Below are 24248 nucleotides of genomic sequence, written 5' to 3' on the forward strand. Positions count from 1 at the left end.
GCATTTAGCTGATCCTTCTCTTTTTATATTATTCAATCTATCGATTTTTTTAAAGTACGTTGCGATAAATATTTTGTCATTATGGATGTGGAACGGTTGTTAAAATGTGGGGAAAAGTTGGGTTTACATGGCGACGAACTGAGAGTGTGGGTGGAAGAAAAGTTGGAACGGGACAGAGAGGAAAAGGAGAGAGAGAGGTTTGAGAAAGAGAAAGAGCGTGATGCAGTCGCAGAACAAACGAAACAACAAGCTCTTCTTGTTGAAAGGCAGCTGGAACTAGAGCGCCTAAAAATTGAAAATTCAGTGGTCCCGGTTCGAACCCCTTCCTCCACTGACAGTGAACCCTCGACTGGCAGTTGTGGAGCTAAAAGTCCTCGCCTGCCATATTTTGATGAATTGAAAGATCAGATAGATAGCTATCTACTCAGGTTTGAAAGATATGCAACCGTAAATCGATGGAGAGAAGAGGATTGGGCGATTCATTTGTCGGCGTTGCTTAGAGGCAATGCGTTGGACGTGTACACTCGCTTGGACGAGGTAGACGCTACCCAGTATGATAATGTAAAGTGCGCGTTATTGAAACGCAACAATTTAACGGAAGACGGCTTCTTAGAGCGTTTCCGTAAAAGTAGACCAGAAATAGGAGAAAGGATGGGTCAGTTTCGAACCCGTATATCCACATATCTGGAAAAGTGGATAACTATGTCCGGCAAGGATAGAACAAAGCCTGAGGACATCTTGGACTTGATTGTTAAAGAACAGCTCGTAAATGTTTGTAACAAGGAGCTGGTGGTTTTCCTGAAGGAAAGAAAACCAAATACATCTATGGAAGTAGTCGACACTGTAGAGAAATATGTCGAAGCGCACGGGACTGCCGGCGCTTTCTCAAGAACTGTGTCATATCAGAATGACAAGGTTCCAAGCAAACAGCAAGATGGTCACAAACCTGTCATGAAACCAACTACTTCAGTAATTAGATGCCACAACTGTTTTAAAGTTGGACATTTGAAGAGGGATTGTAAGAACAGACCACAAATCTCTGCAATACAAAGAGACACGAAATGTGGATACTGCGGTCGTAGGTACCACTCCACTGAGCAGTGCTGGGAAAGAAAAAGGATGGAGAATACTGATAAGAAGACTTTTGGAGTAGCGGCTATGAATACTCCAGAACCGCTGCCATGTTGTAACAATGCACAACATCATGTTGCTAACAATGGTATCATGAACAACACTAACTCTCAACGTCAAGCGCCGAGGGAAAATAAAGAATCTTGACAATTAATTACGGTGTCCGCAGCATGTTCGGGACACGCGATAGAGACGACAGGTATGCCGGTCGCCATTGGTTGGATAAATGGACAAAGAGTTAAAGTGTTGAGAGACAGCGGCAGTAGTGGTGTTGTCATTAGAAAAGGCCTTGTGAGTAGAGAAAAGAAAGAACAAGAAAAGAGAGTGAAGGTCAGTCTAGCTGATGGGAAGACTGTGAGTGCCCCACTAACTGAAGCGTGGCTTGATTGTCCATATTACAAGGGAAGAGTGACGGCTCTAGAAATGGCCTCACCTTTGTATGACGTCATTTTGGGAAATATACCAGGAGTCAAATGCCCAGGAACGCCAATAAAATATGACGATCACTCTGATTCAGTCCACGAGAATCTCATGAGAAATGATTGTGAGCACTCAGCTCAAGCAGCACAGACGAGGGCACAAAAAGAGAAGAGAATGAAACCATTGATCACTGCCCCCTCAGTGGAAACAGGTGTTAGTAAGGCTGTTTTGAAAGAAAAACAGACCAAAGACGAGACATTGAAATGTGCGAGAGAGGCAGCAGTTACGAAAGAAGTGAAAAAGACTGGTGCCAATAATAAAAGTTGGTTTGAATATGATAGAGGGGTTCTAGTACGATATTTTCAATCACCAAAGATTGAGCACGGTGACGTGATTAGACAAGTCATGGTCCCAAAAGATTTGCGAGAGACAGTGATGCGTTTAGCTCATGAGTCCATACTCTCTGGACATCTCGCTGCCAAGAAAACGACTGAGCGCATTCTCAGCAATTTCTACTGGCCCAACATTTGGGATGACGTCACCCGCTTCTGTAGATCGTGTGACCAATGTCAAAGGTCAACGGCAAAAGGAATGACCCCAAAAGTGCCTCTGACTGAAGTTCCGCTGATAGACGAACCATTCAGTCGAGTAGCGGTAGATTTGGTAGGACCAATTATTCCTGCATCAAATAGAGGGAATCGCTACATGCTTACTGTGGTAGATTACTGCACACGGTACCCGGAAGCTGTAGCCTTGAAAAACATAGAAACCGCGACAGTTGCGGAAGGCCTCGTCGACATTTTCAGTAGGACGGGGATACCAAAAGAGATATTAAGTGACAGAGGTACACAGTTCACCTCAGATTTGATGAAAGAAGTCTGTAGACTACTGTCTGTGAAACAACTTACCACAAGTCCATATCACCCTCAGTGTAATGGGCTGGTGGAGAAGTTTAATGGCACTCTCAAAGGGATGCTTAAGAGATTGGCTACAGAGAGACCGTCAGATTGGGATCGATATCTCAATGCCGCCCTGTTTGCCTACCGTGAAGCACCACAGGAGTCCTTGGGCTTCTCCCCTTTTGAATTGTTGTTCGGTCGCCCAGTACGAGGCCCGATGACAATTCTCAGAGAGTTGTGGACGGAGTCTATTGAGGACGAAGAGGTAAAGACAACATACCAATATGTTGTAGACCTAAAAGAAAAACTTGAGACTACTATCCATATGGCCCATGAAAATTTAAAGAGGGCCTCAAAACGGCATAAGGCATATTTCGATAGAAAAGCCAAGATGCGCAACTTCAAAGAAGGTGACAAAGTGTTGTTGTTGCTCCCGACAAAGCACAACAAACTTGAATTGAAATGGCAAGGTCCATTTGAAGTTCAACGTGTAGTTGGACATAATAATTATGTAATACAGGCTGGTACTTCAAAGAAAACGTACCACGCAAATTTATTGAAACGGTACCATGACCGGAGCACTGCGGACATAAACGGAAGTGGAATTCTTCAATGTGCCGTGGCAGCTGTTATTGACGATGAAGATTACAATGGTAAATATCCAGTTGTTTACCTCAATAGGAAACTGTTACCGAGAGAACAACGGTATTCAGTGGTTGAAAAGAGTGTTTAGCTCTTGTGTGGGCTGTCAGAAGTTTGAACAGCTTTCTTATGGGCAGAGAATTCATTGTGGAGACTGACCACGCTCCTTTGTTGTATCTCAACAAAGCCAAGTCAGAAAATGGTCGTCTGATGAGATGGTCACTGTTGCTCCACCAGTATCGTTTTCGGTTGATGTCTGTGAAAGGTTCGGACAATCATGGTCCAGACTTTTTGTCTCGGCTGCCTTAGTGGTCAGGCATTTCTTAGTTTTGATCAAAAATTTGGGATTTTTGTCCTCCAGTGGGGAGTGATGTAAAGAAATGCCTTCTAGGTAACAAAGGGAGATAGTTGTCCTACCCACCAAGGTCTCGGGTAGAATCAAACCCATATAATTAAATGATTTATGAGTGTAGGATGGGTGTTGGAATAGGGACCCCCTTGTATTCGCCGTGGGTGGTGTAGACTATGAAGGCAATGAAAGAACGGAGGGTTATCATGTTCCATCAGTGTTAAGACACCCTCATCAATCTTATGCATCAACCGAGATACTTTGAGATACCGTTAGATACCCTGTCCTATGTTTCGGCTTGGGTCGATGTTCAACTGGCAGTCTGCGATTTGAGGTCGAAGAAGAACGACCTGTACAGCCTGTGTGTTTGCTGGAATTCTGTTTGGCTATGTTGAAGCCACAGTGAAAAGGGCCCAAAGTGGCCAGTATTTTATGTCGCACCCGAATATGGGCTCTCAGGCGATATGTGTTGGGCCTGTGTGTTGGCCAGCATTGTGTTTTAGGCTGTGTTGTAGCCGAAGTGGGCCTAATATGGCCAGCATTTTGTATATCGTACCCGGTTATGGGCTCTAAGCGATATTGTGTTTTTGTAATTTGTGCTCGGTGAGATTATATAAATTTATAATATTGTTTTGATGTGCTGAGTAATCATCAAGTGATTAAGTGATTAATATCGTAAAATTATTTCACTTATCTTAAAGTTTAGAATAATATAAAGTTTTAATGTTTTATTGAATAATTAATTCAATGAGTTAAATGTGTTAAAATTGAGACGGTGACCTTAGTTAAATGAATTATTTTTAAGTAAATACTAATTGATCACTTACGCTATCATTGTGTCTATGTTAATTTCATTTTTACTAATATATCTATATCTATCTTCTAATATAGTGAAGAGCTGACGGGGCTAGGACATAGCGCCCGGTAAATGCGTTTGCATCTTTGAACTTTGTAATTTTGACGGGGCAAGGACATCGCGCCCGGTAAACGTGTTTTGAACCCTTTTGAACAATATAATTTTTGAGAAATATGAACAAAATACAATGTAATGTTTGTAAAGATGAGGAAGTAACACTCGATCTATGTGTTTTATTTTGGAACAATTTTGGATTTGAACAGGCTGGAACACCGCACCCTGTGTGAACAATTTTGTAATTAATTTTATTCTCCTTTCGGAATATGAACAGTTTATTTTGACCCTATCTGTAATTAATAATTTCATTATTAGTGGGAATTAATGAAACGGTTGGAACCTGGGTGAAGTATAGTTTATTTTGGTTAAAACTTACATGAATTTTATATTGCATTACTACTTTTTACTTGTATGTACTTTTGATTTTTCCTGTCAATATATGCAATGTTATTCTGTTTTGCTCAATAACTATGAGCTGTTCCCCTTTCTTTTACTTTAAATAAATAATTATGGCTCTCTTGTCAGATACGGTGTTCTGTTGGTGATTGTAACGTCCACGTCTACCTCTCCACACTTTAAGGTCATAAGCGGCCTTCGCATCCATTGCGAGTTGCGAACGCACCTTGTGACCGAATGTAAGCTTCAATTGAATATATTATACGAAAACAGATAATGTGGACGAAACAACGTCACTACAACAATATCTCATTCTTCTGTAGTGTTTCATTCATCCTGTTTTGTTGATAAAGAGGAAACCCGAAACGTCCATATATTTATCTGTTTTCGTATATTCAATTGAAGCTTACATTCAATTTCACATTGTTAAATGTGACCAATCGTCTCAAAACGGTACTGTGTCGGAACGAGGAATTTAATGTTAAACTGGTCAAAAATATAAATTGTTGGCATTAGCACCTTAAAATATGGTATCCATTCTCCTCAATAAATAGTATAAACTCAACACGTCCAATATTTCTGGTTATAAATTCAATCGTCAACATCTGAACTAACCCGACTGAATACCGCTTTGAGGCGAAGAGTCAAATGATATACAAGAAATGTTTAAAATACGTCACTTTACCGTTGGATTGCTATATTGTGTTGTATCGTACCTGGCATCGTAATCACGCCTGACTGCACGCTAATGCCTTCACTCAATAAGATGGCGACGTAAAAAAACATCTTTATCGTATAGAGTTCGTTAGACTGAAGGATGCATCACGCACGCGCCATGAGAAAAGATCGTGGAATTGTGCCAAGCATAGAGCAAAGTGGTGTTCGTGTGTTTGGGTTAAGGGGGGGGGGGGGGGGGGTAAGTGGGAGGGGGGGGGGGGGGTTAGGATTATGATATTTACTTATTTCTCTCTATTTTATAAAAAATCATAAATTTTCTAGGACACTGGTTAATATTGAATAATTTATTTAGTCAGAAATATGAAAAATATGCAATTTAATTTTAGTTTACGAAGAAGAATTGTAGGGCGATGTGGTCTAGTGGTATGCCATTCGCCTTCCAATCGAAGGGTCTTGTGTTCGATTCCCCCCTTTGAGCCTCAGGAAAAGGCTCATTACTCATATTATTCTCTTACAGTACTCAGATGTAAAATGAGTACCTGGCCGTTAACAGCGTTGTCTTTTACAATATCGCTTAAAATCCGGCATGTCTCGTCTTACAGGTAAATTGTTGCTGTTGGATTGGGACCCCTTTGAGCACTTTTTGTGGAGATTGCCCTATAAAATAAAAGCTCAAGGTTAAATTCTTAATAAGCTGAAATGTAAAATTTAACCCAGGGCCTCAAACCGGGTATTATGTCGGGTTGAGCTCGGTGCTGGAATTTGACTTGAAAGACAAATTGGTCAGTGCATGACATAATCAGTCGGAAGGTGAAAACTTTTGAATTTGCATTTTTTGCAATTTCTGAGAGAATATTTTCACCTGAGTATTTAATCTTTATTTGAAGTAACTCGGGTGATTTTTCATGAAGTTACGGTCAGATGTGTGGGAAAGGTATCCAACAACTTTTCTCAAATTTCATACTTTTTCAGATTAACTAGCTGTAAAAGAAATATCTGAATCTAGAAGTGAAATTAAGCTTTGATATTTCTCGAAGATGTCAAAAAAGGGTTGATTTAATCATTTATGACAAGAATTAATTTTTGATAGAATTTGACCTTCTAACTAAACTTGGCAATATATCAATTAAAACCTTTTCACCATCCGACTGATTATGTCATTCACTGTGACAAATATGGAATTTAGGGTTATTATCTAAAGGTTTTGGTGGGGTATAAATACGATTTCAACAGTGTACGTATAACTCAAACATTTCTTATCGTTTGAAGTCTTTGGGGTCCGAGACGTTTTGAATATGATGCAGTTTAGATCATTTACATTAAAAAAAAAAAACACCCTAAGTTCAAGAATCTTATATTATTCTCTCTAGCTCTCTCTTTCTCAATGTCTCTCTCTCTATGACTCTCTCCCTCTCCCGTTTTATAAATCTCCCTCTCCCTCTATCTATCTATCTATCTATCCATCTATCTTTCTATCTATCTGTCTATGTATCTTTCGATCTATCTATATATCTATCGATCTATCTTTCTCTCTTTCTGACTCTCTCTCTCTCTCTCTCTCTCTCTCTCTCTCTCTCTCTCTCTCTCTCTCTCTTTCTTTCTCTCTTTCTAATCTCTCTTCTTCTCCCACCCTTTCCTTCTCATTACCTTTTACGCCCTAAGGCATAATTCTCAATTTTGTTCAAAAAGTTTTCAAACAACGTAATTCCTCCTATCTAAGCTGGACTGTGCTGCGAAGAGTATCAAAATTCCTTGTGGGCGACATAATAATATTTTGAGCATTTGAAAGGAAACCTTAAAAAAATCGACATTCATCACTGTACTGTAATTGAATCAAAATTCCACTCACATTGGACATCATTCATAATAAGATTATAAGGGATTTCCGACAACCGGGAATTAAACGGAAACTACTATATTATCAGAATTCCTCTAATATCGTATTGCGTCGTGCACTAGCTAGTGGTCAATCGTTTTTAGCTTTCAATAGGACACCGTCATATTAAAATAAAGTCAAATTTTAGTGTAACTGAACCCAGGATCCACTCTATTCAGAAATTATACATTGTAATAATAATGATAATAATAATAATAATAATAATAATAATAATAATAATAATAATAATAATAATAATAATAATAATAATAATAATAATAATAATAATAATAATAATAATAATAATAAATAATAATAAGAAGAATAATAATGAATAAAAATAATAATAAATGATAATAATAATAATAACAAAAATAATAATAATAATGATAATAATAATAAATAATAATAATGATAATAATAATAATAAATAATAATAATAATAATAATAATAATAACAATAATAATAGTAATAATAAATAATAATAATAATAATAATAATAATAATAATAATAATAATAATAATGATAAATAATAATAATAATAATAATATATAATAATATAATAATAATAATAATAATAATAATAATAATAATAATAATAATAATAATAATAATGATGATGATGATAATAATAATAATAATAGTTGAGCTTTTTATATAGGGCAATATCCACTAAATCTGCTCAAAGCGCTTAACAAGGGGTCCCTGACCAACAACAACATGTAACATGTAGAACGAGGCGACATGACGCCTGTTAGGCGATGCATATTACAATTTTTTTCCGACGTACACAACGCTGTTAAAGGCCAGCCACTCATTTTACACGAGAGAATGTGAATAAAGAGCGTATTCCAATGACTCAACTATGCGCCGAGCGATTATTGAACTCTGGACCTTCGGATCAAGAAAGCGTGTGGTTATACCACAAGGCCACATAGCCACACATAGTAATATTATAAGGCATTTCCGATGTCGGGCCACTCAATCGTAATATACTGTATGATAATTCCTCTAACTTTCATATTATGTCGTATTACTGAAGGGTAAGCCTTTAGGGCTTTATATTGGAAACCATAATAAGCCCAAAATCCAACTGTGATTGAACCAAAAATCCATTTTAATTGGACTTAATACCTACCTACATAAAAAAGAAACGGGAATTTCCAACAGACTTCACAATAATCTTATTTTTAAAAAAAAACCTTCAAAAGATTACTCGTCTTGTCACACAATCAAGAAAAGTTAATCATGGTCAGTGACCTAATAGGTGACAGTTATCGTGAAAAAAAATTCCGATCGTAATGTTATGTCCTTGAGTAAAGCACTTTTAAACCTGGTACCTCCCAAAGTCCCAGGCTTGAGAATTTTTGTAAAGATGAGGGCTATGTAAATCGATAGATTGTTGAAGGACGAGTTTTCTGGCCAAATTTTAAATACTTGTCTATTAAGAGTATGGCAGTTAACGGGTTACCCCCCCCCCTCCCCCCCCCCCCCCCCCCCCCCAAAAAAAAAACAAAACAAAAAAAAAAAAACAACAAAAAAAACAAACAAAAAAAAAACAAAACAAAAGAAAACAAAACAAAAAGAAAACAAATAAAAAGAACAAAAAACATTAAAAAACAAAAAAAACAAAAAACAAATCTAGAAAAAAACACACACCCCCCCCCCCCCTCCCCACAAAAGAAATCATTAAAACAAAAACCCAAAAACCAAAAACAAAATAAAAGCAAAAAAAAAGAAAGAAACGAAACAAAACGGAACAATCTGAATAGACATGCAAGATGACAGATGTCTATAATTATTTACCTCCACGATCAAATAGAATTTCTTTCTTTACGAGGCGATTATCAGACATTTTATTTTATAACTCTTTAACGGCCGTGATGAATTTCATTTCAATCGTGACAGTTTGCAAATATTATTCATTTTATCGTTATCTTTATTTGAAGGAGGAGTTTTCTGACAGTGCAGTGAGGTTCGTTTCTAAAAATGTGACCTAATTCCTCAGAACGGTTAAAGTCGGGATCAACCAGGTCCCGGAAAGGGAATTTGGAGTTAAAATCATCAGAAATATGAAATTTCAGTCAATTCAATGGCAGCTCTCTGTCTCTAACGGACATCCATAGGAGCATCCATTTTTATCTGCCATAATTTATTTATTCAAAATTTAACGGAATTAAAAAATTTCCAAAATTTACCTATCGATATAAATTTATAATCAATAATATGATATAGATATATTATGCGTCATATGGAAAAAAATGAACTCAGTAGGAGATTTATTTTGTCCAATTTCTTTTTGACTCAGCCTCGTATTTAATTGAAATATGTTTTTTTCCTCGTCATGCCCCGTCCTTCATGTTAAGAGTCGTTGTTGGGGATCCTTCTGCATAACGCTTTGAGCACATTTAGTGGCTATTGCTCTTGTGTGACTTTGTGGTCTAGTGGTATGACACTCGCTTTCGGATCGGAAGGTCCTGGTTTCGAGCCTCGAGCTCGGCGCATAGTTGATTCCTTGGAAAAGGCTCTTTACTCACATTTTCTCACCGTACTCAGGTGTAAAATGAGTACCTGGCCGTTAAACAGCGATGTCTTTGTCCGAAAAATTGTAATATCGCCTAACAGGCATCATGTCCCGTCCTACATGTTATATGTTGCTGTTGACCAGGGACCCCTTGTAAAGCGCTTTTAGCACATTTAGTGGCTATTGCCTATGTTGTATTTGTCTTGGTAAGAAGCTTCATAAGCTTGGCCATCGCGCATAGTTATTACGGAACTCTAACACACAATGTTGTCTCCATGACGTTTAAAAAGTACGGTTAAACAGTGTTCAGTGGAAAATTTCATAAACGCCGGATGGCCACAAAAACTTACAAGACCTGTAAGCGCTTTGAGACTATGATACTATACAAATCTCAATTTAAAGAAATATAAAAGCTTAAGTTTTTAAAAAGCGAGAGCTCAAGTTTCTGAGACGAAGCTTCACAGATGTTGTTTTTTTCCCACCACAAAGATCTGTTTATTTGCCAATTTGTTTTCTAATATTTATCTCCCTCTTTCTTTTCAGGACAATTGCATTGGATTTTATGGAGATCTGCAAGATTATTGATTGTTTAAAAGACTTAATTCGGTAAGTTAATGACATTTTGATATTTTAAGAAAAGAACTGCTTCGCATGTCCCTGATTTTAGTTCACCGCTGTGGTGAACCTGACTTGTATTCAGTATTGTACAACCGATGGGATCAGTTAGTTGTTTCCTTGATCACTACTAAAGACAACCCACCAGGCTGTGAACACACCTAAAATGATCTCAAAATACAAGTCTCATGCTCCGACAGTCGCCATCGTTAAGTGAAGCTAGGACGGTAGCCGTCAACTCATAGCCTGACGCAAAATTACGTCAAAAGACACGTCTTAGGCCACAAAAGAAAACAAATCGTGAGTTGTATTCAGTACTTCAACTAATTGAATCACTTGTTTCCTTGGGCTCTACTCACGACAACTCACTAGACGGTTCACAAAGATAGAAACTGACGTCAAACTGTGGGCTCTATTGTGTACATGGCTATAAGTTGAACGTTATGTTAGGACCTTCAAGGACTGCATTTTGAGTCATTATTTGTTTTGTGAGTTGTCTTAGTAGGCTCAATGGAAACAAGTATTCATTGGTTGAATATTGATACAACTCACGATTTGTTTGTTTTTGAGCAAAATAGATTTTTTTACGTCATTTTTTGGTCAGTGTCAGGCCTAACTTACGAAGGACGTATGCTGACTGCGTCATTTTTAGCTTTGGCAGCGGGTGAATGTTGCTACGAGGAAAAAGTGATCCCATTGGTTGAACTATTGAGTACAACTCACGATTTGTTTTCTTTTGCGGCCAATGACTTGTCTTTTGACGTAATGTTTTGGTCAGTGTTATATAGCCTGATACTAGGACCGACTAGGACTTATCTGTTGACGTAATTTGTTAGGTTAGGGCACCGCTTAGTGGTGATCGTTAGAAGCACTCAAGGAAAGGAGTGATTCCATTGGTTGACCTATTGAATACAACTCACGATTTGTTTTCTTTTTTTGCCAAAAACTTGTCTTTTAAGGTCATTTTTTTGGTTGGTATCAGCTATAAGTTTGGCATTTTGCGTTCACTGATAGCCGAAATGGATAGGAGGTTTTGTCGATCTACTCCAAACGGCAACTTTCTTTGAAGGCAAATTCATAGAAATGGAAACCAAAGCAACGATTTTAAATTCCTACAGTTGTCTGAACAAGGTTGTTCAACAATCATGTAACTTTTTGATCACATTTTGAACCCTTGTTTGTTTGCACAATATGCAGAACCCCCCCCCCCCTCCCCCCAATCCCAACCCCCAAAGAAAAGCATAAAATTATCTTCTAAGAGCTACGCTGTTTTAAAAAGATATGTTTATGAAAATATTTATTCAGCTTTCGTAATTTGTTTTATTATCATAAAGCGTCGGATATGGAATTGTCTATTTGTCAATTATTTGTTTATTATTTTCTTCGAACGATGTTTGACTCCACTTGCGACAGTTTCGATCCATTTCTGTGCCAATGTTATATTTTGTTAGTCGTTTTTGTGCCAATGTCAACATAAAACTGGTGATTCGTTTGATCTTTTAGCAATTTTGACCCACCGTCGTAGAGCACGCTCTTGTCGGGATGAACTAATTACTGGAAATTGGATCTCTACCGACGTGTACATATAATATGCAGGTCTGACATTCGAAACCACCTTTGGGCCTAGTTTAATATTGTTGTAATGAACAATATTTTGCGTCATTTATTGAGATTTCCACCACAACAATGAGCCCATAAGGAATTGGGTCAGACTTGCACGTCGATCTCTATCCACAATAAATATGAAACGTTGGGTTATTTCTAATAGTTATGGGAAAAGTAGCTACAATTTCTTATATTGCAAAAATATCAAAGATCGTATTTTTTTCGTTTGATTTTAAATTCAGCTTTTTTTTTTTGGTAGTCCTATCGATTCGATTTGTTCAAAATTCTTTGGCTACAAAAGCAAAAAGGGCTTTCCTCCATGTTTCTACTACTATTTTATGTTTATAAAAAAAAACCAATATCTTCTATGGCTTAAAGGCAGATACCGTATAAGTAAAGAATGACGTCACAAAGCACTTTTGTAATTGGATTTAGACCGCCAGTTTGCACTAAATTGTCTAAATCAGACCTTGAACGTGTAGGGGTACACAGTTTTGTGTGTTATTACGCTTGATCTGGCTTGTATAACTGGTGAGTGGTTTTCTTAAACGAATATCATCTATGTGAAGATGTAGAAATAATTTAATGCGGGTGGTTGGATGGGAGCATCACCCTTGAATCATATACCTATGATGTTCGCATGGGTGTACGATCCGATAGTGATGTCGTTTCTTCTTCTCTTTACTAGCCTATCCTGCTTCTTTGGTTTGTGATTGTATTTTGACAGGGGATATTTTTTTTCTGTAAATCTTCTGCCTGTTTGTTCTTGGTTATTTATAATTTAGCTTATGATATCTTTAGGTTATGATTTTGATTTACATTTGTACTATTTTTGTTAGATTGCTTTTTTTTTGTTTTTTTTTTTTTGTTTCAGCGGTCTCTCATATAACCTCAATTGTGTTGGAAGAGACCTAAAGCAACAAACAAAGAAATAATTTAATGTACATGAGGGCACAATTATGAAATACCTACGTAAACTATACAATGGTGAGTGATTAATAAGAAATCCTTTTTTATCCAGGATAGTAAATGCATTAACACTCTCAGGCAATATATTAGAATCGGTAGAATCTCCAGAGAGATTAAGAGGCTTTCAAACACCTAGGGTATTGTCCGTGAGCCAAACAGGATAAGCATTTTTCTATTCAAGTCACTAGATATATAACAAAAAGATGCTGCAGTTCTCTCTGAATGATAACAATGTCACCTACTCAAAGCCAAAATACAGCTGCACGTCTTGTTCTCAAATAAACTAAATTTAACTCTGCAAGGAGAAAGATTTTTATATCTAGAAAAAAAAAAGGGAAAAATTCTCAGAAAATCAAAAGTGTAAAAACATTGTTTTCCTGATAATATTAGCCCCAAATTTAATCTTCGACACCTGATCCACCCCTACATAACACCGTTCTGGAACGGTGAGTTACACAATATTATATAGCCTATATCACAAGTGCCTTAAGACAGACTTTGATATCGTAAATGAATTGGCAAAAACCAACTAGTCGATAGGCCGGTGTTCTGTAACGCCGGAGACACTGGAGTCAATATTATCTCCGCAAATATGACACCGTGGATGTGTTTGCTGACGGGGAAATAAATACTTCTAGACAGAAATAGGTAGTAGGAATAAGTAATGGGAATAAGTGGACGTGGTCTGGTGGGATGAGAAATTATAGCTTTGTTGATGAAAAAATAGCCCTCTCGGGTTTTAAAAAAAATTCTTGTATAAATTCAATGTGACCCACGGGCTCAAAATGGCTATAATATTTTGTCGTTGTGGTTTTGATATGAGTAATTGAAATTATAGATTATATACACACGTTCAAAAAGTTTTGGTTAAATAGAAATATTTCATTTAGGAAAAATGAATACATTTTCCGAAAGAGCACATAGTCAAAGAAAAGTATGGTTTTGATTATTATATCTTTAAATTTACGAAACGTCGTTGTTTGTTTTGTGTCGTTCCCTTATTTATGAATCACATTTACTCACTTTATTCCCTTTATCTTTCTCTCCATTAAAATGAATTAACTCTGCAAGACCCCTGTCAAACAAGAAGAAAGCTTTAAATAATATCTAGTAAAAGAGAAAGTGAACACAAAATAAAATGGCCCTTATCGGTGTCTAGAAGAGAAATTTCACATAGTAAAAACAATCCCAACACGCCACACTAAACAGAAAGAAAGAACTTTTCAATACATGCCCCTACAGAAGGAAATTCTTACTATCCGCAAGCCATTACACAATCCATTGAAACGTATTATGTAAGTGAATGGATTAGCAAGAACAAATAGCCCGTTTTCCGGTCTCCGGTATCTCCGAAGATAATTCTCAGACAACACAGTCAATATTGTCTAGGCAAATATAGACACCGTGGATGTGTTTGTTGAGAAATACTTGTCTAGGAATCTAGACAGACATAGCTAGCAAGAGTAACCAGTGGCGGGGTGAAAATAAATAGCTTCGTTGATGAAAAAAAATGAGTATTCTCAGGTCCTTTTTTTTTTCTTGTATAAATTCAATGTGACCCACGGGCTCAAAATGGCTATAATATTTTGTCGTTGTGGTTTTGATATGAGTAATTGAAATTATAGATTATATACACACGTTCATGAAGTTTTGGTTAAATGGAAATATTTCATTTAGGAAAAACGAATACATTTTCCTAAAGAGCACATAGTAAAAAGAAAATCATAGTTTTGATTATTATATCTTTAAATTTACAATTCGACACCTGATCCCCCCGATAAGTTCAGAAACGGTGGCTTACACAATATTATATTTGGCACATGTGCCATAAAATAGACTTTGATTTAGTAAATGAATTAGCAAGAACAACTAGCCGTATCCGGTATCACAGAAGAGAATTCTCAGACACCGCAGTCAATATTATCTTAGCAAATATGACACCGTGGATGTGGTTGTTGAAAAATACTTGTCTAGGAATCAAGACAGACATAGGTAGTAATGGGAATAAGTGGACATGGACTGTTGGGATGAAATATAGCTTCGTTGATGAAAAAATAGCTTTCTCGGGTTTTTTTCTTGTATAAGTTCAATGTGACCCACGGGCTCAAAATCATTATAACCTTATGTTGATGTAGTTTTGAAATAAGTAACTGAATTTATAGATTATAGCCAATGTTCATGAGGTTTTGGTTAAGTAGAAATACATTTCCCAAAGGCGCACATAGTAAAAAGAAAATCATAATTTTGATTGTTATATCTTTCACTTTACTATTCCACACCTGATTTCCCCCCCCCCCCCCCCCCCCCCCCCGATACGTTCAGAAACGGTGGCTTACACAATTTTATATTTGTCACATGTGCCATAAAATAGACTTTATTATAGTAAATGGCTTAGCTAGAACAACTAGCCGGTATTCCGGTATCCGGTATCATCGGAGAGACTTGTGCCATAAAATAGACGTTGATATAGTAAATGAATTAGCAAGAACAGCTAACCGGTATTCCGGTTTCCTGTATCACCCAAAATTATTAATTTCACAAGTGCCATAAAATAGACTTTGATTTAGTAAATGAATTAGCAAGAACAACTAGCCGGTATTCCGGTATCCGGTATCACCGGAGTGAATTCTCAGACACCGGAGTCAAAATTATCTTCGCAACTTAATATGACACCGTGGAAGTGTTTGATGGAAACAAATACTTTTCAAGGAATCGAGACAGAAATAGGTAGTAGGAGTAACACGAGATAGGAAAGTGCCAGAACACAATAGAGAATAAAAATTTTCGCGGCGGTGATGGGGGTTTGAACCTGCGACTTACTGGTACGACAACTCCGCCTGGTCGGGGAGAGCGTGACTCTACCGTATGAGCTCACTTTTCTGTTTTAAGAGTAACCAATGAGAACTAAGTGGACGTAGTCTGATGGGATGAATAATAGCTTCGTTGATGAAAAATTAGTCCTCTCGAGTTTTATATAACTTTTGTACATATATGATTTAAAACCACGCGTTTAGATAAAGTACTCACAACATTCGCCAGCCTTATAGTACCTTATATAAAGTACCAACACACAACACAAACATTAAATGACTATAGATAGAACGAAGTTGACGTCACTCGGGTCTTTTTGCCATCCACGTTTATGAGTAATTCTCACTTAACTATAGTATTATCCAGTCTATAATAGTTCAAGGTTACACATTGTTTTGTGTGTTGGTCCGTTATACTCCTGGATGACAATGTTGTGAGCTTCTTAGCCAAGCGCATACTATATATAGTCTGAGTCTGATTTATAAAATTAAATAAGAACTAATCCTTAAAATGGCTGTCTCAAAAAAATAAAAACAACAACAAAGGTCTGAGTGACGTCAAATTCGTTTCATCTGTACTCACGGAATGTAACTCTGACGATGTTGACCTCACTTAACTCTTTGTTATTGATTTTAGACCGCAATTTGGATGATTCGTTCTCACTAAAATCAATCAATCAGACTATAAACGTGAAAGGTCACGCCGGGTTTTTTTTTGGTGCTGTTGGTTTGCTTAATTAGGCTGGTGGATAGTGTGAGTATTTTATCTGAACGCATGGCATCAATTTTCAAACAGTGATTTCTTCTATTGGTTGAATCGTCGCCATCGTAAAGTTATGGCCTGACACTGACCAAAAAATAACGTCAAAATGCCAGTCTTTTGCCACAAAAGAAAACAAATCGTGAGTTGCATTCAATAGTTCAACCAATGAAATAACTTGTTTCCATGAGCTCTACTAACGACAACTCACAAAAACCAAATAATGACGTCAAACTGCCTGTCCTTTTGGATTTCAGTATCAGGCTCTAACATAATGATGGCTACGGCCTGACACGGAAACCCAAAAAGACTGGCATTTTGACGTCATTATTTGGTTTTTGCACCGCCTAGTGAAACAAGTGATCCCATTGGTTGAACTATTGAATACACCTCACGATTTGGTTTCTTTTATGGCCAAAGACTGGCATTTTGACGTTATTTTTTTGGTCAATGTGAGGCTTTATATAAGGTTGAATACATAGCCAGCATCTTTGCTACTTGCATATCACCCGAAGCAATCAGACCGACAGGGAATTATGTTGGCTATTGTATTTGAAAGGACTTCTTTGTATTTATCTGAAAGTGCATTTAACTTTATGACAAACCATCAATCTGAAATTCTCTCTCAGTCTTTACCAGAAAATTTGTGACAACCATCAATCTGATATTCTCTTTCAGTCTTTACCACAAACGCTCAAACTATTTGAGTGCTTTAAATCTAGACTAAAGACAGAATATTTCAGATTAACTTTTCCTTAATATTTCAAAATCACTTTCGTCATATCCCATTCGTATCAGCATAACTCAATAAAATATAAATAAATAAAATAAAATTCCGTTTATTTTCCCATAGGGGAAAATTGTCTCAAGCGTCTATTCCAAGGAAAGATTGAAATCGCAGTAGCGGGTGATCAAACTGTGTACCTGGATCGAACTCGGTACCTATCGGGTACGAAGCAAAGACCGTACAGCTGAGCCACGCTGCGCCGGAGATAGATCATCGACATTTTTAACATTTAATTTCCTTATATTTCTCATATGAACTATGCGTAAAGCGCAGTTGACCAAGGTAGGGGGAGATCTGCTCAATACATTGTATTAGACCTATATATTTATTTCATATCGAATAGAATGAATGCAGTTGACATAATTCAGCTCGTTTTCTATTCTTTTTATTTGTGCGGCTTGGTCTTGTGGTATGACACTCGCCCTGGGTTCGAGCCTTGCTCGGCGCACAGTTGAGTCTTTGGAAAAGGCTCTTTACTCTCATTCTCTCACCGTACTCAGGTGTAAAATTAGTGCCTGGCTGTTAACAGCGTTGGCTCTGGTGGAAAAAAAATTGTAATATCGTTTCACAGGCTTCATGTCTCTTCCTACACGATAAGTATTGCTGTTAGTCAGGGACTCCTTGTAAAGCGTTTTGAGCACGTTTAGTGAATACTTTGAGCTATATAAAATGTCATGGGGGGGGGGGGGAGGGGGGGGGGGCGCATTTAGACAACCAGAGAGAATATCAGTTTTAAACACATCTCTTAAACAGACGGCAGACACCCTAAGGTTGCAACCTTAAAGTTCCTGGTTACTGCTGATCCTGCGGTTGTAGAACTGGCAGCGTTTTACTCAGCATACCATTAACAGTTTTGTCTGATCAATGAATGGAATGCGACCTTAGCCTTCCTTAATTCGCTATGAATGTGACCCATGTGGCTTTCATAAGACAACAAACAGAAGGGTTACGCTACAGTTATGATATGCTCGGATACTTGGTAGTTCAAAAACACATCAAGAAAAGATTCTTTTATAATAATAATAATAATAATAATAATAATAATAATAATAATAATAATAATAATAATAATAATAATAATAATAATAATAATAATAATAATATATCATTATACTTGTTGAGCGTTCTTCCACATCACAAGGAAGTGCTCAGAGCACTTTACATGGGCATCAACAATTCAATTTGCAAAATAACAAAGCCTTAAGATGATTTTTAAACATATATTCCTATGAAGAATGCCGGGTTTCTTTTGGAAGTTTGTTCCAGAGTGTTGGGATGTTTCTAAAAAAGGATCGTCCATCCTCCACTAGCGTTCTTTCCTTGAGTGACAAACAATTTACTCAAAAAATTGTAGTATCTCTTAACAGGCGTTTTGACTCGTGTCTCGTGCAACATGTTAAGCTGTTGGCCACGGCTTCCTTTTGTATAGTGGTAGTGGTAGAAGTAGTAGTAGTAGTAGTAGTAGTAGTAGTAGTAGTAGTAGTAGTAGTAGTAGTAGTAGTAGTAGTAGTAGTAGTAGCAGTAGCAGCAGCAACAGCAGCAGCAGTAGCAGTAGCAGTAGTAGTAAGCTTCGCAGTCCGAATGGCGCTTGCTGAGAATTGTGTGATTCAGTCATGGTCGATAAGTATAGCTGCTCTCTCCACCCATGTTGTTAATTGTTCCTGGACCAGAGTTTTGAGGCTGTCAAGATCTTGTTGTGACTTTAGTACTGCAGTATTTCTTAGTTCTTCAGGGATTAATTCGGCCTCATCTGAATCCAAAAAATATCTGATATACTTTTGTTGACTCATTTAAATTTGATTTATTTTGCCATTTACCTAAATCTGAATGATTTGTGCCAAATATTTTTACGTGAATCATCCCGCTGATAAGGATAATGACAATATTATTTGACTTCGAACATTTAGATTTCATTCAAAAAGAATGAACATTTTCTGTTTATTGTGTCTCCTGTGTCCAAATTGTCAATAAAATGATCCCTATTGTACTTCACGTGGGATCCATGGGTGTTTTAAGGTCTTGGGGAAAAGTACTTTTGTTTAGACTTCTATTTTGTCCTGTACAAAAGAGGAGCAATCCAGTAGTAATATCCTACAGGAGTGATAACAAAGTAACACATTTATGAGCAGGCACTGGTGTAAGATTAACTCTTTCCTTACCAGACATTTTCAGGATTTTCCCCAAAACTTCACAACCAACAAACACAAAAATATATTTTCATCACTCAAAAACAATAGCTGTAAAGTTCTTCCGATGCATAACTTCTTTAGCAAAACATCTAGATACTCTACAGCACACTGTTCATGTTCTCTAAATGTTATGATGTACAAAAGAAATTTGAATAAGAAAAATGTTGGTTGTATCGTAACGAATGTGACGATTTTCCTATAGTTGGTAAGGAGGGGGTTAGTACCTGGAAAAGGGTATATTATGAAACAGTACCATGCAAGGCAAGAGTGCTGAAAAAGTGTGAAGGAAGCATGCCAGACACACCATTTCAGAAGCCATGACAACTACGGTTTCATTTCCTGTCGTCGGTTTGATGGCGTGCTGCTGTCGTCTAATTGGACTTATTGATGTACACGCTGTCTGTCATGAAGGGTTTATCAAAAAAAATTAACTGTGCTTGTCAACTTGGTTAATCTTTGTTTGTTTATGATTTATTCGAAAACGGTTTGAGCCTCGTCCAACTGTTCTCCTTTCTAACGCATTCAACACGTGACTTATTATCCCATCTAAGATAAGACTTTTCTTGCTGAAAGAAAACACTTCGTATGTTTACCTAGATGATAAAATGCTGAAACGTCTTGGTAGCTCAGATAGATGCACTGCCAAATAATTGTGTTGAAATTGGCTGATGCTATGTTTAGCAAAACAGACGAGAATGTTTTGCCGTGGTATAACATGAGAGTCTTGTCAGTTTAGCCATTTTCTTAGCATATATGTCTGGTTTATAATGCTTTTACCGGCATATTTAGAAAAAGGATATAGTCAAACATGTTATAATGGATTGAATCAAAATCTAATAAACAATTAGAGGGCAAAATTCCCAAATTAGTGTATAGGCTAGATCTGCCTCCTATCTCGAATTGAACTCTCTCCTTACCGACCATTTCCCGGATTCTCCCCAAAACTTCACACCCAACCTATACAAAAATATATTTATTTCACTCAAACACAAAATCTGTTAGGTCTTGCTATTCATATTTTTTCTCTGCTAAACGAGCTCTTCAACACCGTGTTAATATTCTTTAACTATAGCAAACGCTTTTGTTCAAATAAATATTATGAGGTACAAAAGAAATTTGAATGACAAAAACGTTGGCTGCATCGTAACGAATGTGACGATTTTCCTATGGGTGGTAAGGAGGGGGTTAAATTCTTGCATTGATGAGCTTATCACATCTGTTACTGTCTAAATTACCTTTGCCCTTTACGCCGGCTGGAGTATAATAGGCCGTCGACATTAAATCCTTTGCATCTAGTCCGGCTTGGTGCTATCTTTCTCCGCACATCTATCACTGAAAGAGCAATCACGAAAAACTTGAATCTTCCCAACTAGTTTTAAGACAGGTTTATCATCCCCTTTTGACCTGAAAAAATATATTTATGATATAAACGGCAGTATTTTTGGAAACTGTAGGTAGGTATATTTCTTTCCCTCATACCAGTAACTCAAGAATCTTTAAAAAGCTACTAACAAGAAATGAATTGAGTAGGAATGTGCCAGAAGACAATAGAGAATAAAAATTTCGCGGCGGGGGGGGGGGGGGGGGGGGGGGGGGGGGGGGCTCGAACCGGCGACCGGCAATTTCTTACTTCATTTCTTGTTGATTTTTCCTCTCTGTGTAATATTTGCTTCCTTCCAACTATGAAGTATTTGGCAAAAAGCGATACAAACATTCCAAATGATGTCCATAATAATTAACAGACATACAACAGATTTCAAATTGTGAAAAATAAGAAGTAATACAGTCAGTTAAGTCCGTATTTATTTTTTCCAAGCCGTAAGACTCATTTTTGTCTCTTCTCGTAACAGCCCACATTGCAGATAGCTTAGCGTTGACACAGCTGTGACACGAGTCTATAAAATAGAATTAACGCCGGGATTTGACGAATTCATAGATTAAAAATATAAACGGCTTATGCATGTCAGTTTGCCTTTACTTAGAATGATTTTTAAAAAAAATGTCTTATGGATATTTTTGTTGTATCAATGTTTCAAATATCGATATTGATTCCATTTTTGTTGTATCAATGTTTCAAATATCGATATTGATTCCATTTTTGTTGTATCAATGTTTCAAATATCGATATTGATTCCATTTTTGTTGTATCAATGTTTCAAATATCGATAGTGATTCCATTTTTGTTGTATCAATGTTTCAAATATCGATATTGATTCCATTTTTGTTGTATCAATGTTTCAAATATCGATCTAGATTCCATTTTTGTTGGATCAATGTTTCAAATATCGATTTAAATTCTATTTCTTTTCGTACTTTTCATGATATCCTGTTCTGTCGTAAAAAATGACAAAAGATATTCTTATATAGTCCAAAAATAACTATTTACATCAATGTATACTTTGTTTTTATTTGCATGTCTGTTAAGCCAAATTGTTAAGGACTTATTGTTGTAATGGAAAGACTCTAAAATGCATGGTAAATTACAACACATTTTAAATCAGTTTCAAACCTCGCGCGGTCCCAGGTTTAAAAGGTTTCGCCAAGATGAGGGTAATAAAAATCGATTTACAATTGAAAGACGAGTTTTCGGGCCAAATTTTTAAATATACGTGTTTTTTTATTTCAGAGTACGGCAGTTAATTATTTAACTCACTCCACCCTAACACCGACTATATCCGTAGTATGCTTTGGGTTACTTTTACCCCATGCCTATTCATTACATTTTCCTGCTACAAATTATAGGCGTACGATCAAAGCGAATGTTCTTCACTTTTACATGTTAATAGGAATTGGATAGAAATATCTATGTACATGCTCATTTTAATACATTTTTTCCAATTATGAAAAGTAGCAAAAATCTCTAGGATTGAGTGAGTTGAGTAAAAATCGTCTGTATCGTAACATTTTAGTTTATAGTACCTTGTGCGGCAATGTGATCTTTGGTAGTAGTAGTAGTAGTAGTAGTAGTAGTAGTAGTAGTAGTAGTAGTAGTCGTCGTAGCAGCAGTAGTAGTAGTAGTAGTAGTAGTAGTAGCAGTAGCGTAGTAGTAGTAGTAGTAGTAGTAGTAGTAGTAGTAGTAGTAGTAGTAGCGTATGGCTACACCTCCAAATTCATTTCGGCAACCCAGCTTCGAAAGCCTTCCTCCGCCTTAAGAACCGTTTCATATCCACCTTCAAGTTTAGTTACTGGACAGTGGAGAAAAATGTGATCGCTGGTCTCTGGAGCTGCCTGACATTTCCGTCAGGGATCACTGTTCTCCAGTTTCCATCTGCACATATTATTTGATGCAGTTCTGTCATGTCCTGTTAAGAGGCGATTTGAGGAAACCCAGTACATCTTGGCGTTGTGGAATGCAGGCATTCTTTTAGTGGGAAAGAGAAGGAAACATCATAAAAGATCCCACTAAAAGAATATTTTGGTATGACACTCGCTTTCGGATCTGTGGATCCTGGGTTCGAGCCTCGCTCAGTGAGTCCTTGGAAAAGGCTCTTTATTCACATTCTCTTACCTGTACTCAGGTGTAAAATGAGTACTTGGCTGTTGACATCGTTGTCTCTGTCGGAAAGAAAAATTGTAATATCGCCTAACAGGCGTCATTTCTCGTTCTATATTTTACATGTTGCTGTTGGTCAGAGATACCTTATAAAGAAAGTGCTTTGAGCTCTTTTAGAGGATATTGTGTCATATAAATGCTCACGTTCTAAAAAAAAATTTAAAGAAACTAGATACATTTATTAATCCAAATGAAACATAAAAACTAAGCCAAGTTTTATGTTTTTGGATTACAATGTCAACTTTCAGCTTGTAAAATCACCCCGACATCAGACTGCGTTGAGGGAGGGGGTGAATAACATGATAGTACTTCAACAATCTACCTTCCTTCCAAGTTTGAACACGTATCGTTTGTCATATCTTTTATAGGACGATATTTGTAAATAAATGTTAAAGGCCTAAACTCTTTACCTTTCGTGCCATTTTCTGTTAAACTTACCTGCGTCGAAGGTAATCCATAAGAGGAATTCTTTTCTTTAGGGTTTATTCCAAGGTTAGACTCGAATAACCTCGGCGTCCACCGAAGTGTAGCGTCGCAAAGTGGGCTAGGGTTAGGTGATTCGCTCAGATTCACACACAGCATGGCGGGTAGTCAAACTCTGTACCTGTAGGGTGCAAAACAAAGACCATACCGCTGAGGCACACTGTCACATTTGTTATTTCACAAAATATTATGACGTTTTACTGGCTTGGTTTATCTGCCAAAACTCTTCTGACAAACAGAAAATCAACAAAAAGATCTTCTCGTAAAAATGATGATTTATTTCGGAGGTATGTGTGTTTGTATATATGCGTGTATGTGTGTGTGTGTATTTGTATGTGTGTGTGCGTGTATGTATATGTGTGTTTAAAATATAAAAATAATCTCGGAATAATTTATGAAGATAAACACTATAGCCAAAATAGACCTTGCTGAAGAGATGTTCTTGAGACATGGTATATCCCAGACGTTTCTTTCAAGCAAAATTATTCATCTCTCTATAACATTTAATGATTCAGTATTATCATGTTTTTTTCTTCGTCTCACTTTTGAGTACTTTCAACGTTTTCATTTTCACCCAATATGTCTTGGGTTTGGTTCGTCTTTTTATAAAATGATAGGGTTTTATGAAGATTTTATCTCCGGATCAA

At 36.9% G+C, this 24248-nt stretch overlaps 1 protein-coding gene and 1 long non-coding RNA gene across 2 annotated transcripts in view; both read left to right on the top strand.

The window, feature by feature from the left end:
- The window catches only part of LOC144957478 (thrombospondin type-1 domain-containing protein 7B-like), a 447754-nt gene that overhangs the window by 88729 nt on the left and 334777 nt on the right, over positions 1 to 24248 (top strand). The window lies entirely within an intron of this gene.
- The window catches only part of LOC144958159 (uncharacterized), a 127199-nt gene continuing 113324 nt past the window's right edge, over positions 10374 to 24248 (top strand). Inside the window, exon 1 of the long non-coding RNA XR_013642373.1 lies at positions 10374 to 10436. This is a non-coding gene — a long non-coding RNA (uncharacterized LOC144958159). The remainder of the gene's footprint in view (positions 10437 to 24248) is intronic.

This window comes from Berghia stephanieae, chromosome 12 (assembly GCF_034508935.2).
Source record: "Berghia stephanieae isolate SIO BIC M18660-M18661 chromosome 12, UCSD_Bste_1.3, whole genome shotgun sequence".
Lineage (NCBI taxonomy): Eukaryota > Metazoa > Mollusca > Gastropoda > Nudibranchia > Aeolidiidae > Berghia > Berghia stephanieae.